This window comes from Scophthalmus maximus, chromosome 9 (genome assembly GCF_022379125.1).
Source record: "Scophthalmus maximus strain ysfricsl-2021 chromosome 9, ASM2237912v1, whole genome shotgun sequence".
Classification (NCBI taxonomy): domain Eukaryota; kingdom Metazoa; phylum Chordata; class Actinopteri; order Pleuronectiformes; family Scophthalmidae; genus Scophthalmus; species Scophthalmus maximus.
In genome coordinates, this window is record NC_061523.1 from 15,614,047 (window position 1) to 15,629,741 (window position 15,695).

Sequence of the window (15,695 nt, forward strand, 5' to 3'; positions counted from 1 at the left end):
TGATTCACTCTGTGATGTTTGTGTTTTGTGTGCGACTGTGTGACACTTGCACATGAATCATCATGTGTTCATTTGTCCACACCAGAGGTCCTCGGATGGCCCGAGTGGAAAGAGTTCAGAAGGCCAGTGTGAAAACATACACACTCATGCAGGGGTTGAATTAACCCAGCGGGGTGTTCGCAAATGAGCAGCTTTCATGCTGACTCCAGAAGCTGCTGCTGTCGCTCTTCATCTCCAGACCTCCTCTCCTCTCCTAATTGGGAAAACGACACTGGTTTACGTGGCTGTTTGTTTCCACATGAAGGGATCATAACCAGGAGGAGCGGGGACGTGTACTTTTGACCAGGTGTGTGTGGTGAGGAGGAGGAAGTGTTACAGCTTTAGTGTTTCCATAACCACACTGTGACAGGACCGTGTAGGATCGAGGGCGGGGGCGGGTTAACCTCTTTTTATTTGATGTTTTATTTTACCAGATGGTCCCTTGTTCGCCCTGTAACGTGCCACTGTAAAAGAGCCACTGCTTTGACAACAGTATCAGCTCTGTGCACCGGGGAGAGGGAGAAATGGAAACTCTCACACAAGACCAAATATTTCTCAGCATCACCGCGGAGCAGCGGAAGGACATTTAAAGCCTTTGCAACAGAATTTATTGCCATCGGAGTCGACCATCGCCATCTGTAAACAGGAAATGACCGAACCTTATGGCTTCTGCATTTTCACATTATAGTCAGAAAGGAGCAATCATTTATTATTTCTACCTCACCACCAAAGTAATAAAGGTGTTCTTTTCTCAGGCTATCAAGACGGTGAACTTTGACCTTTTGTCTTCAACCTTATCTAGATCGTTGTCCTTTGCACTGCCTTGCTAGTTGTATATTTGCTCTTGTGGCATATATTGCACAGTTTACTTTCTTCTCACACGTAAACGGAAAAGAGCAAACAACAAACTATTGCTGCCTCACGTGTGGCAAAAGCATCCTTTCGCTGCTCACGTTGTCTTATTGTCATCTGCCCTGCTGTCTCACTTGATCATAAATAGAAATGATGTAATCTGGGATTATTCCTAAATCAATCTGTGCAAATGCTGGAGAATTTATTTTTTGTGTTTGCGAAAACCTTAGATCACAGCGTGCAAATTACATACTATACTATACATACTAATTACATTGAATGCTTCGCGTATATCTACGGGTAGGTATAATGATAATAATAATAATAAGGGAGAATGCATTTAGGAGAGGACCTGGTAATAAACTAGTGTCCTAAATGACCCAGTCCATATTAAATCCTTAAAGGGGATCAACAGGCGAAAACATCATGTCATAATAGATGAGTCATTAAAAGCTAATGTTTTGTTTCCCAGATATATTTTTCAAATGAATAATACTCCAACTAATTTAATTAGAGCATTGGCACTCTTACCCCATTTCCTGCCTTGTTATCCAGCATAATATTATTAATAGTTGAATAGGTAGTGACTAATTAAAAACAGAGTTAGTGCAATATAAGTATTTCACAAGTTTGTAACAGAAGTCCTCGAAACAAAGAGAGCGTTCCCATGTCCTCACATGATTCCTGTAGTACATGTACTCTGTAGTACTCTCTTTTTGTAATATAAAGTGTCACCAAAAAAAATGTATCAAAGCACAACGTGAGTCTAAAAGGTTAAAGGTGACAGGAACAGCAATGAAGTAAAACTGTTTATACACATGCATTAGCTCACAGATGACACGTCAGCATCACAGATCTGCTCTTTCTCTCGGGGAAACTGTGTCCTCATTGTTGGGTTCTGGGACAAGTCGTCACCTGAGGGCACTGGCCTCTGACCAAACACTCCTCCTCCAGTTTCATTTTAAATGAAAAACCCAAAATGAACTATGAAGGGAAACATACTAAAGCAATTACACACGGGACCGAGGCCAAAAGTGGTGAATGCAGTCCAGAGGAATTCAGACCGACTCATTACACACTCCCTCCTACTGATCACAGACGGGGTTTTGTTTGTGTACCTGTGATGATATACAGTAACAACTTGTAATAATGATCATTACATTACAATCAGAAAATGCCGGAGGCCTCGGCTTGTATTCAAATAGATGAAAATGACTTTTGCAATCATGAAATTTGGTCCTCGACTGGCTCCGTTTGCCTCATCACGTGTTCAGTCCCTTTCATTTCATCCTCGTCTTCGTCCAGGATGAAGGTTGCGGTTTGTGTTCAGGTGTCTCAGATTTCTACTTTTTCATGCTCCGACACCCACTATGATCGCACTCCAGACATCATTAAACTGAATAAATTTCCGGATCTGGTTGTGGAATTATTTCACGTGTTCACATCGTGTGTGATTATTGCTCAGTGACACCAGATGCTGACCCAAGGCCGCGCACCGTACTGTACGTCTGAGCAGAGTGTAGACGGGTTTCCTCCCCTCAGATTCCTCTGTCTTAGACTCACATTTAGACACATGCAACTGATATTTCCGCCAGTTGAATAACAATGGCAACGTGCAGTTTCTTTCCAAACAACTGAAATTTGTCTCTAAAGTGGCTTTGGTTGTTGAAATTCCTCCTCTATTCATAACTGCAAGCCATAAAGTGCCGGGAGCGGTTTCTGTGGGATCTGCAAGTACTGCTGTTCTTTTCATATATACAGGTGCCCTTCACTGGACTTGTTGCTCTGCGTATGTTGTTCATTAAAACATCAGAATGCTTTACAGTTCAGTGCTCTTTTACACTGCCTGATGGAGCCGGAGCTGTAATTCCAGTTAGTGAGGGATCAGATGGAGGTCACTACTGGCCTGTGGGGGTTGCAGCACACCACCAGTCCACCGAGCCTCTCCGGACTACATTACAGCTCTTATCCTCACTAATGGGATCTCTTGGTGGGGAATCCCAAGGGTGATTGGGGATTAAGATACCTGGCCTCGCTCCCACGCGCCGTTTACCATGTGGGGCGCAGAAAATATGCTGCACATGCCCAGACTGCTGAGGCAACATGTGCGTCTCTGGATACACAGAGAAACCACAAAAATCACTTTTTGGGAGCGGCATCATGTGTGTTCACACCCAGATTGTCAGTGTTCTCTCTTGTATTCACCCCCTCCGTGAACCATTTCTGCCTCTCCATGCCTTGACCCGGTTGAATCCAACACCGCTTGCAACTCAGTGAGAGAGTATCAGATGATGGAGAGCTGGGAGCCGCTCAGACCGGAGAGACAACTCTGAATTCTAACTTTCTGGCCTGCTTGACTTGAGTGACATTGTTGGATATGGTTTGGAGTTTCCCTGCGGTATGGCCAAAGTAGGACAAAGAGTGAGAAAAGCTTAACTTGGAGAAAGAATAAAGAGTCGGGAAAGGAATAAGTTCCACGTCTCTTTGTGTGGGGCTTTAAAAGGAGGAGTGAGTGAGAAAAAGCTGCGAAGGGGGAGAACGGCTGAGAAAATCAAGATATTTTCCAACAGAAAAGAAAGTGTAAGGTCTTAAATTTGGGCCTCTAAGCCGGTCTCTCGACTCCCTTTTAAACCTTTGTCATGCTTGGTCACTGCAGTGCTAAACCGAGTGTCAGTGTGAGTCACGACTTAACGCTCCATCTGTCCGTCACATGGTGTCTGGGTGACTCTGTGAAAGAAACAACACAGCTCAGTAACCAAAGACCGCTTGAAATCATCCCCACCACCGCAGCACCACCTCTTCTGCTGCTGCTGCTGCTGCTATCTCTCTCTCACACACACACACACACACACACACACACACACACACACACACACACACACACACACACACACCTTCAACTCGTTTGTTATATCAGTTATTTCCCTTCATCCATCGAGCTGTGTAAACCTCTTGTGTTTCTGTGCATCCTCTCCGAGTTAAAAGACAAATAAAACAGCCTGATGAAATGAACCATATCCCGACATGTAGTCAGAAGCGACTGCTATTTGTGTTTCTACTTACTTTGTGTTGAAACAGTGGCGCTCTCGTGTGCAGACCTGCTGGGTCGCACAGATCCTCAGACTCACGCCACCCTGCAGCAGCAGCAGCAGCTCTAGTGCTGAGAGCAGCAACGAGGAAAAGGTCAGGTGGAGTCCATTGTTACAGAGCTGTCAGCTCTCTGATTTATGAGCAGCAGGTTTGCACTGTTTGTGGTGCATTAACCCACTCACTGTTTCCATATTTTTGTTTCATATAAAGGAAGCGACAAATATGATTCAGATGGGAAACAGCAAGCAGACTGAGTCCTGCACAGTCTCCACAGCTTTCAGGCCACTGACGCTTTTACGGAGGGCTGCAACTAATGCATGTTTCATTGCCATCATTATCTGCAGACTACTTTCTTGATTGATTCTTCATTTTGAAGAAAATATGTAAATGTATAAAGTCCAATTTCATATGATCAAGTACGTTTTGTCTAAGAAATAGTGCTGCACTCAAACATCAGAGAAATCAGCAAAATTAATGTTGAAAAAGGTTGAAACTAAGGATTTGTTAGCATTAGCCTTTTTTTTAACTTCAGAGATTATTTGAAATGATTGACTTTGAACACATCTCAAATTATTTGAAATGTATTCAAAAGTGAATGAAGCAGGTGGGTGATTTCAGATTAGCTGGTTTATGTCCCTAGAATCATTGAGAGGATGTGAAATGATGTCAAGCAGAACATTTATTCCTCAAACTGCTTCACTTTAACTCCTTTTTTACATCTGGCAGCTTCGATACGCAGCTGACTGTGACCCTGAAACACAGTGCTGGAAAAGAATTCACATTGTTGGTCCAGATTTTATGACTGTGCAGTTTTTTTTGAGGGGAAGGGAAGAAAAATATAAATATGAAGGGAACTAATGACAGCAGGTTAAACCCTCTGTGGTTTGAATGTCTCCTCGGGGTGTTTGTTGTGGGTGACTAGAGGGCATTGGGGACTTGGCCGCTGACTAGAGTTTCTTTGGCTCTGCGGTAGAGTTGGTGAACCGGCGCTCTTTAAGCCGACAGTCATTCAACACCCGAGTCACAGGCCCATAATTCAACAGCACCGTCTGGACCCCTGCATGAGAAGCGAATGTGACAGCAACACAAATACTGTACGCAGCATAGCAGCTAGAGGAGAAACATAAAATGGTCTTGACGTTATTGAAAACACAAAGGAGAAAATACATACGGATGAAATTAAAGCAACTCTGGGACTCAAAATGTTGAGTCTTTTGCGCTTGTAAACACACCCAGCAATGATGTCACAATGTACTGGTTCCCTTCTACATCACTGCAGCAGGGCGGCCTCTCTGAATGAGTTCTCTATCTCATAAAACATGGCAGCTTCTTTTTAATGGTTTTAAACCTGGGTGATATGGTTAAAACCAAAACCAAGTGGCAAAACCAGCCTGACGTCATTTCCATTCGTTTGCGAACTGCCATTATGAAGCCTTGAGTTTGGCATTTTGTCCAGCGCAATCTTGTTTTTTTTAAACCAGAAGTTACCATTGTTGGAGGAACAGGGGGCAGGGACATTGAGAGTTTGTCCACTGCACGTCCACCTGCACCCTCCACCCATTGGCCGGTCTTAGCTGTCAATCACATGGTGTCCTCGCCCTAATGCATTCCGTGCTATATCGTAAATGGGGCCATAATTTTACAAAAGGATCATCTTGCTGTATTGAAAAAGACTTGAAACTAGCGATTGAGACCATAACTTCCTCAGGAAAACGTTTTCTGATGTTGTAAAGTTGGAAGTAGAGAAGTCATTTTCTCATAGACTTCTATAGAAACTGACTTCTTTTGTAACCAGTGGAGTCGCCCTCTGCTGGCCATTTGAGAGAATACAGTTTCTTCTACGTTGGCTTCACTTTACAGACCTGGTGACCATGTCCATTTTCATACACAAAGTATGGTTGAAACCAATATTATATAAGATTTAAAATTTTTATATAAATATAAATCACAATATGTAAAATGAGACAAACAAAGTTAAACTTAATTTGACAAAATCAATTCAAAGCCCAATTACATCTTCTTTATTCAGCTTTTAGTCATACGCAAGGTTAATTTAAAGTTAACTTATTTAAAAGAACTCATCATGCTCAAATCAAATCAAATTGATATTCAGCAGATCAAACTTTTGTTCCACTATGAATTAAAGCAGACAAAACATTTTTCTTAGGAATCAGATCACCTGGAGGTTGGTGAACAATAATAATGAATTATCACCCATCTGTAGTCTGTAGTTCTTTTTCCTTGGCTAACTGTTTTGGTACGTTACAGCATCACCAATTGTCAACGTGTGTTACTGTCCTCTGTATCACATAAGCCCCGTGATTACACAATTACTTTGTGTAATGTGGCAGATAAACTCAAAGACAATACAATAAGGGGACCCTTTCAGTAAACGTTGCCTTTGGAGCACTGAAAGTCTGAACTGAGATTTAAAAAGCTCTACATGGCACCCTTACAGTAACTGTTATTATACTGGGAATCAGTATAATGTATGATGTAATGTAATGTATGTAAATGCATCAATAAAAAGATGAAGAGATCAACCTTGTTTGATAAATATATCCCCGTTAACATAATTGGGAGCAGGTCTTGGCGGAGTCATAGTGTTACTAATCTGGATCTATAGATGGGAGGTGGGTGTGAGGACACAGCTGCGGCCCAGCCTTGCCTGGCCTGAGACGAGGCTCTGGCCACCTCAGTGGCCTCATGTGCCTCTCTCTCTCTTATTCTTTGTGTTAATACAGACTCTCGTCACTCGTCCCGCTGCCTGTGTCTGTGGCCGCCAGACGTTTGCGCTGCTTCGCATGCTTCAGGGAGAAATGGGAACAGTTGGTGCGAGATGTCAGATGCACAAGATCAGTGTGTGTAAAAACAATTACCACGGGCGATAATTTCTACACTGATTTCAAACAATGAATGAGTGAATTGGGAGAGTTATGAAAAGTATGTTAATCCTTCTCTGTCCTTGTTTTTCTCCTTTTTCCATTTCGTCTTTCTGATTGAAAACACGACAGGTGGAGACTGTGACATTTATGAACTTTTTATAGGTTTTTCTTGTACAGAATGTCTCTTTCTCAGTATCATTCAACTGCTTCCCTGGTGCCAGAAAAGTCTGTCTCCAAGTTTTCCTTGGCTTGCATTAGGGGTGTTTTGGATTCTACCACTTATTATAAACAGATATGCATTTGCAAACGTTTGTGATCATCCCAGTTCCACAGGCGCCAGTGTCCTCTGGGCTTTTTGTTTATCTGGCTGTGGATAACTTTTAGATAAGTTTACAATTAAACAGTTGTTGCTGGAATGTTTTGTCATGGTCGTGGTGTCTTTTTGGAGCTGTAAATCCCTGTGCTATCTCCTGTCTGTTGAATTCACAGACGCCAATCAGCCGCGGATTTTATGCTGGTCAAAAACAATAAGCTCCAGCTGAGCACAGAGCAAAGATGTGCCATGCTGGAATCCAATTATGAGCATCATTGCTTCATCAATCTGTCCGCAGCTGAAAAGAGAACCAGACACAGGGACAAAACCCTGAGCCGAAGCTTGTGGCTGATCTGCATAGAGAGTATTATTCTCAGGAAAATGAGCTCTACGGTTTTCGGGGGTCTGTTTTCAGACACTGGGAGAGGGGCCTGGCTTTGTTTGTGTGATATGCAGCGTTTAAAGGATTAAACTGTGGGTGTGGAGTTGCCCGAGCACTTGGATAGCTCTGAAGCACAGTCTTTGGCTTCTCTGTGCAAAGTGCACAGGGACGACAAATGGAAAGTCTTGTTATTTGCAAGCGAACAGGAAAAGGCTCCAGTAAGAAGTGCATAGCCAAACCTCAGTGAATTCCTGATAAAGGAAAGAATGCAGCGAGAGAGGCCACGTTCCCGTCCTTTTGATTATATTTTTTCATAACCATGAAAACCTCCCAGTGCACCGTTTTGGCCTGGTCCTCATTCAACGTGCACAGCTCTGGCAGAGTCAGAATCATAAAGTAGATATATGGGAGTGAGAGGTGCACTGTGGAAACACGCTTTCATTTCAATGTGGGGATGCAGCTCCACAGATGCCCTGATCATTTAGACTTTGTTAGAGCAGAGAGAGTGACAGGGGGTGTTGTTTCTCTTCATTCACAGTCAAGTTGTTTGGAAGGAAGTTTCTGTTTTGTAGCCTGACAGTAATTATGTTCATTGCAGTTTTTATTTGTTGGAGAGCAGTGTCACCAAATTAAAACTGCATGTAAATAACATGATTAGCAGCTGCAGATATGGGGATGAGATCTGGAAGCCTGCAGCCTCACAGCTCTGTTTGTCAGAGCCGCATCTGGATCAGCTCCTCCATGCTCCGACGATGAAATCACCAAAGCCACAAATTTGGGGAGTCAAACAAGGTACAAACAAATAAAGACATAAATCATCTGAAATAGTATTTCTCCAGCCAGCTGTTTGTAAGTTAAGACTTGCCCTCATTTTTAAATGAAGTGTTTATTTTGTGAAGAGTGACATGATGAATGTTGAGTCTGGTCAACTCATCTGACCTGAAATCAGTGGCGTGCAGTGACTTTTAACCGACAGTCACTCGCACCAAAACAGCAATGTGGGATTGAGCTGTTCACTTTACCATTTCATCCTGACTTGCATCGTCTCACGCATGCGCACCCCCAGCTCGATTCTGCGTTCAGTTGCTCATCAGATGGTCTCATCTCTCCAGTAGCTCCTGTCTTGTTAAACTATCATCTCTTCCTTCCCATGTTCTATCATGCTCATGCACCCTCCCCTCCCCATCACTGCCCAGTCTTCAGAGATTCATCTCTTCATCAACTCAGCACCATCACCACCAGTGTCTGGACTCCATGAGGTGATTTATTTTGCTTCTGCTCAGGACCGATGCCCTCGACTATAATTTCTACCTCTGGAATCCAAGCGCCAATCACATAAAATTCTGTCAAATATGTGATAAATAATATTTCTTCATTGACTTGTCTCTCCTGATTGAAAATCCTTTTCACGGCAGTTTTCGTTGCAAATCTCTCACAAATCCAGTGCGTGTCCTCTCTCATGACTTTCTCTTGTCTGTTCATCCCGTGCTGCAAATCTCTCTACTGGATGTTGCTGCATTCTGCTTTGACATCTTCACCGTGTCTGCACACCTTCCTGAATGAAGAATATTAGGATTATTCCTTTGAAATAACAGTAAATGACTCAGACTTAGGCTCGGGATTCGAATATGTCTATAATTTGGTTACTTGGACTTGAACTCAGAATCAAACCCTGGTGACTCAAGACTCAACTCGAACACAAGGTTTGGTAACTTGACTACACCACTCGTCTGAAACCAGCTAGTAGCACACACACACACACACACACACGTTAACAGACCACACTGTCGCCACTATCAAGTGTTTTTAGTTACCTGGCAACTATGTTGTTCCTGTGGGCGGGGCCTTTGCCGTTTCTCTGGAGCAGAGAACTGTGGCGATAACATTCCAGAACATTCCGTTAAGGCTCCGCGGCCTGTATTCAATGTAGAGCTGTTTACTCTGAATCAAGAGGCAAGAAAACAAAAAATGTTTTTTTAAATGTTTGTTGCAAAGTGGAAAAGAAAATAGAAAAAAAGAGAATAGCCCTGGAATGTTCACTGTATTTACTAATTGATCATAAACAAATTGGAAATAGGTATTAAAGATATGTTTAAACATCAAAATAATCAATATGAAAGCAATTAACTAGGTTTGGCGGTTCTATTATTCAGTTGTAATGAGGTGACAAGTTGGGTTGTTGTGAACTAGGCTCTTTAAACTTCTAAACTCTTTAAACTTTAAATCTTTGGTTAAAGCTGTTTTGGAGTTTTCCAGGTGTGAGAAAGGTTCCAACAAACTTTTAAGTGAAGGTATGTGAGCTGACTCACTTACAGAGTCAAACCAGGACAGTCAGGTGGGAGTTAAGGATCTTTTTTAGGTGCAAACTCCTCAAAGAAACTCCACTGTCTTTGTGCGTGAATAAGAGACTCACACAGACGAGTGTCAGCGGGAATGTTCGCTGTGAGGCTGTAAATATTTGGGTCTGTTTACCGAGTCCTTTACAGCAGATTTGCTTCTTGGCTCAAATGACCTGAATGCTCCATGGAAACAGCTTTAGAAAGTTTGATCCATCTCATGTGGTTGGAGGGTTTGCAGTTTCCCGCGTAGTGTTTCTATCACAGCCTCATTTTTTCTGATCTGTGGACATTCAAACCATATTACTGTGACGGAGGCTTCGCAGCGATCAGACATGTCATTCTAGTCACATGTTTGCATTTTCCACAATGCATAACATCTGCATGGCAGCATCGCCTGCAGACACTTCAGTGGTCACCGTTGATTACAAGGCAAGTTTATCTGTATAGCATTCTTCAACAGCGAGGCCATTCAAAGGGCTTTACATAAGATATGAAAGGCATCGTGACAAATTAAAGCAACATAAGGTAATAGAGAAAATAATAATAATTTAAGAAAATGTTAGTTAAAATAAAAAAATAATAAGATATAAAAGAGTAACATATCAAAGATGGAGAGGCGAGTCTGTATTTTCTCACATTACATACCAACATCTCACATTTCTAACATTCCCTGAGCGATGTCATTTCTCTGGTATCACTTAACCAGCCATTACCCAGATATCAAACCCACACTTTGGTGCCTGTCATTCTTGTCTTTCTGTCAAGTATTTTGCCATTGATGTTTTCATCATACTGGGAGGTTGTGCGGAAAGTAATTTTTCTTGAGTAAGTGAAGACGTAACACTTATTTGCTTTCGTTAATTTCATCACTGGACAATGTTTTTTTCATGGTCAAGTTTTGTCCAAGCCCACGATTAACACAACAAGAATAATATTACTGAACAAAAAATGAAGCACAAAATAAACACCTGGGTCAAAGGGCATGGCGTTTGATTCTGTATTTGCCATCATTTATTTTGCCCTTTGGGGCCATGGTTCCTGTTGATTTATTTGAGCAGACGGTGGCCCTCCTTGTTTCCATATATCCATGCCAAAGAGATGTTTTAAGGTTGTAATGGGAGGCCAGAGGTGGGAGCAGCAGAGTACTGTATGGGATTATTTCTAATCTCAGCACTAGACTCTTTCCTTCACTCCACTCTGCCCAGACAGGTTGAAGATATGGGGGGGGGGGGGCACACTCTCCCACCTCTCTCCTGACTGATTTCATCCCTGTCAGTTAGTTTGCATTCCTTAGTTCTGTTTTTGCTGACTGTGTTTTTCTTTTTTTCCTCTTCTCTTAGAGTTCATGTAGCCAAACTGAAATGACATCATGCCGAGAGGAAGTCGGGCTGAAGACGTACCCACAAGGCCCGGCAGGAGAACCGGGGACCAACGGCAGGAGGATGAGATATTTGAGTGAAAATCTAACTTCTGAAAAGGAAGTTCCTGTCACAGATCAAGCTCCTTGTCAAATACTGCAAATAACAGATGGGCAGAAATGTGGAAAATATCAGTCCTGTTTTGAACTGATAACGAGGAGAGATGAAGGATGGACAGATGGGATGGGAAGGCTTTGATGAAAGGGACAGAGCGAAGAAGCAATAAATCTATCCAGATAGGGAAAAAAGGGGACATAAAACACTGAGGCACAAACTGGAGAGGAGAAAGGGAACATTCTTTGGGTTCACAGTCTCACTCTTAAAAGAAGTTCACTCTAAAAGGGCTCCAGTTTCTGCAGTTCCTAAGTGACGAGAGGGTCCGGCTGACAGGGGGTCAAGAGCTACACTGTAGCAGCTACAGGATTGTTGAAAGGTTCATTCTACTATTTCAAGGCTCAGATGGCTCAGATGGCTCAGATTAAAGAGTGTGGGGGAAAAAACCCAGTGATCCTGTTAATAGATCCCTCGCTTGTCAGCTGAATAGTTACATAAATCTTGATCCCCCGGCCCACCGTGTTGGCAAAGTAAAGGGCAGGAGGGACCCCCTAAAGTTATTTATCTCAGTCTAATTTGCACATGAAGAAACTCATATGAAGGTTGGACTCTGTTTGTACAATATGGAACTATTACAGGCTTTGACTTGTGCTCAGTGCCCCAGCACCATTTCCATGGAAATTTAAGGTATGCCTGCTCACACATATACCCAGCGTGAACTCACTCATCTGGAATCCTCCAAACTGCTTTCCTCCAGGCCAGACAGCTACCAGGAATGAGACGAATTAACGAATCCTGCACAAACGCCATATGAAGAGTCAAACACAAGTGACACAGATGGCCAGTAACCCGATGGCTTTTATTTTCACCTCATCTGTTTTCTCCTCTCACTCTTCATACAGTGACAGACTAATAACTCACTTCCCTGAAAAGGGGTCAGATGTTAATGAACACGACGGGCTGTCTCCCCATAGGGAGAAAAAAGTGGGACTGCGTGGCACTTTGAAAAAAAAACATTTCTTAAATGAATCATCTTGGAAAGAATGAGAGTGTGAGTATGGGTCAGAGAGATTGACTGAGTGTGTCGAGCAGTGGGAGGTTGGAGGTTGAGCAGGAAGGTTACTGACCTCCAGGACCTGAGTGTTCAAGAAACAGACATGGAATCGAGGGGAAACATATCACATATCTGTCTTAACTTGAGGTCGCTCAATGTTTTCCCATAGTTTTCTTGTGAAGCTCTAACATTTTGTCTTTCTTCTTGCTCCTGTACCCTGGAGGCTGAATCTAGTTGAATATTATGCTGAACCAAGAGGCTGACCGAGTTTTATACTTTGCCCCAGAATTTTAACTTTTAGCTATGTCAGTGTCATGACTCTGTTTGTGTCAGTGTTGGTTCCTTGATCCATCACTTTGATCCAGGCTGAACAAACCCCAACAAATATTCTGTGGTTTCATTCACTTTTTGTTTCCAAGAGGATGACTCCTACTGACTTTGGTAAACCTTCACTAATGTTATCAGGCTTACATGCTAAACAATTATGGTAAACATTATACCTGCTTAACATCAGTTTGTTAGCATTGACATTGTGAGGATGCTGCCATGCAGGTGGGTTTCTAAGCAACATCAGAGCCTCCAAGAGCCAATATACAAAACCGCAAACAATAAAAGTAGTAGCTGATTATTTACAGCATTAAAGACTCATGAGGTGAAATCTAAGTGCTTGTATATTCTCTGGCTAAATAAATCACTGCAAAATGCTGTACACATTTGCTCTAACAATGAGAAAGCCTGCTCCACGACCAGATGCTAAATAGCCAAAGGGTGACCAATAAAATGACGGTTCCACCTGGTGTTCATGTATAAATGAGCACAGTTTGTGATGTGAACGTGTGTTTGCAGTGGGGAGAACACGACACCATCAAACAGAAGCAGCAGTGCATCAGTGTCATGGGGAAGATCCTTCTACAGGGATTTTGTTTCATCTGGATTTAACAGGTTTTCCCTGCGGTCAGTTGCGTGCCCTCCGACATGCCAAAGACATGGAAGTAAAGTAAATTTAGAGTCCCCCTGTGATGGATTGTCTGTGACTGTGAGAGTTTATTTATACTTTTCCACCACCAAAAGCATGCTAGGAGATTATTTCTAGGATCCAGCGTCAAAATGTTTAACTGCTCCTTCAATAATTGTGTCTGTATATTCTCTCCCCCTGGAAAAGAGAACGGGGAGGACTTTCTCTGAGGAAGAACAAAAAGAACACGGAAGAGAAAAAATCCAAAGAGGAACACAATCCAGGTTGGTTGATGCCAAACATAAACACAAAGGACATCTTGTCCTCACAGTGATACCATCTTCACACACAGCGTGCTCACAGTGTTACACCTCTCTGCTTTTTGCCTGCTACCTTCCTTCCCATCCTCAATTATTTCCTTCACTATGTCTGAGGGAATATAGGACACTTATTCTTTCAACGTAAAACCATCCAGGGTGCAGTAACAGTAGCGGTGACTGTCCCATCCCAGGGATGAGGAGCAGGTTGGGTAGGTATTTCCTCCGGGGTGACGTTTTGGCTCTGAGGACAACAGCGGTCACACTGTGCTGACAGCCTGACCTGTGTCCTTGTTGGGAGATTCCTCAGCATTCCTGAAAGCACTGTCGCTGTGACTGGGAGCTCTGTTTCGGCACCCCTGCAACTGAGAAAAAACCCCCATGGGAGCGTCAGTTTCGCAGCTTCCCAAATTCCACAGGTTCACGGAGAGATGAAAGACCTCTTGGAGATCAAGGTCAGACAGCAGTGGAAGAAGGTGTGTGCTGCAGCCAACAAGCCCCAACAGTCCTCTGCCTGCCTGCTAGTTGGCACTCATGATAATTGTAGGGCACTAATTCCAGAAACAAGACTTTTCTTGGTTGGGTTACCGTAGGCCATCAATGTACGTGCCAAATGCCTGATATGATTAATATAAACACTTTGGATTTATAACTGAGTCAGAAATGGAAAAAGAGCAATCTATGTTGAATCATTGCTGGATGTTTATTATTTCTTCATTTCATGTATAATGAATAATTGAGTGATCAACATTTCTTTTTTAAAGGCGTATGAAAGTTTTGAGCCACAGTGGTGTCAAGGCATGGACGTTGATGTCTAGTCAGTTGATCAGTCCAGACTGAAATATCTCACCAAATAGTGAATAAGATTGCCCTGAGACTGTGGCGATCGCCTGACTTCTCCTCAAGTGCCACCATGAGGTTTACTTATTAGCTAGACTGCAATGAAAATGGTACTTCTGAGCTTGTGGTTGTGTCTTGGGAACTCCTGCACACGGCATGCTTAATGTTCAAGTGGTTGAGTCGTGAGAACACGGCTGATAGTCAATGGCAACATGAACTGTAATATTAGAAATAAGCTAGCAGGCATGTAACATAATGCAGTAAATACAAAAGGCACAATGACAGGGGGGAAAGATGAGACCTTTGGGAATGTCAACATCGTCCTCAGACATATTATAAAAGTCTTTGAAATTACAATATATTAACTATGCAAACACGTCACAACTCGTGAACTCTGAGCTTTCTGAAAATCCCAAGGTTTCAGGTTGTGGGGTTATGCTTGTTAGCGTACTTGCGTAGTATGTTCTCATTATGCTAGCTGTATGTTAGCTGTATTTGACCAAATCTTTGATGTTCTCTTCTCTTAGCCTCAGCTCTACATTTGTGTTTAGTGCTAATTAGCAGATGTTAGCATGTCTCATTAAAATACTTGATATTTTTGTATTTTTTTAAGCATGTTAGTCTGTTTGCATAGTTGATTTTGAACAAATGACTGAACTGATAACATTCCCAACAGCCTTAGCTGTTTGTTTTTTAGTTCTAATTAACAAATATTAGCATGCCAAGACGATAAACTATGATATCTGATAAATATTCTTGATTGATTACCCTCTAAACATGTCAGTATTTTTCATAAGCATGTTAGTATGTTAGCATTGTTGAATTGCGTGAAGTGCTAAAATAGCAAATGATGTCATAATTTGAATTTGCTTAAATTAATATAATAATCATTTCATTTATATAGCACCTTTCAGAAGTAGTTTCACAAAGTGCTTTCACAAAAACATACAAATCACAGAAAAATTTAAATCAGCATTCCAACAATAATACGGTTTTCAGGTCACATATCTGTATAAAAAAAAGATATAAAAAGACGATATAAAAATCACATAAAAGCAATTCTATAGAAATGGGTTTTTAAAAGTGACTTACAATAAGGCACAGACTCTGCCAACCTTATAAATGAACCATCAAATGTGCTTGTTTTCTACACAGGC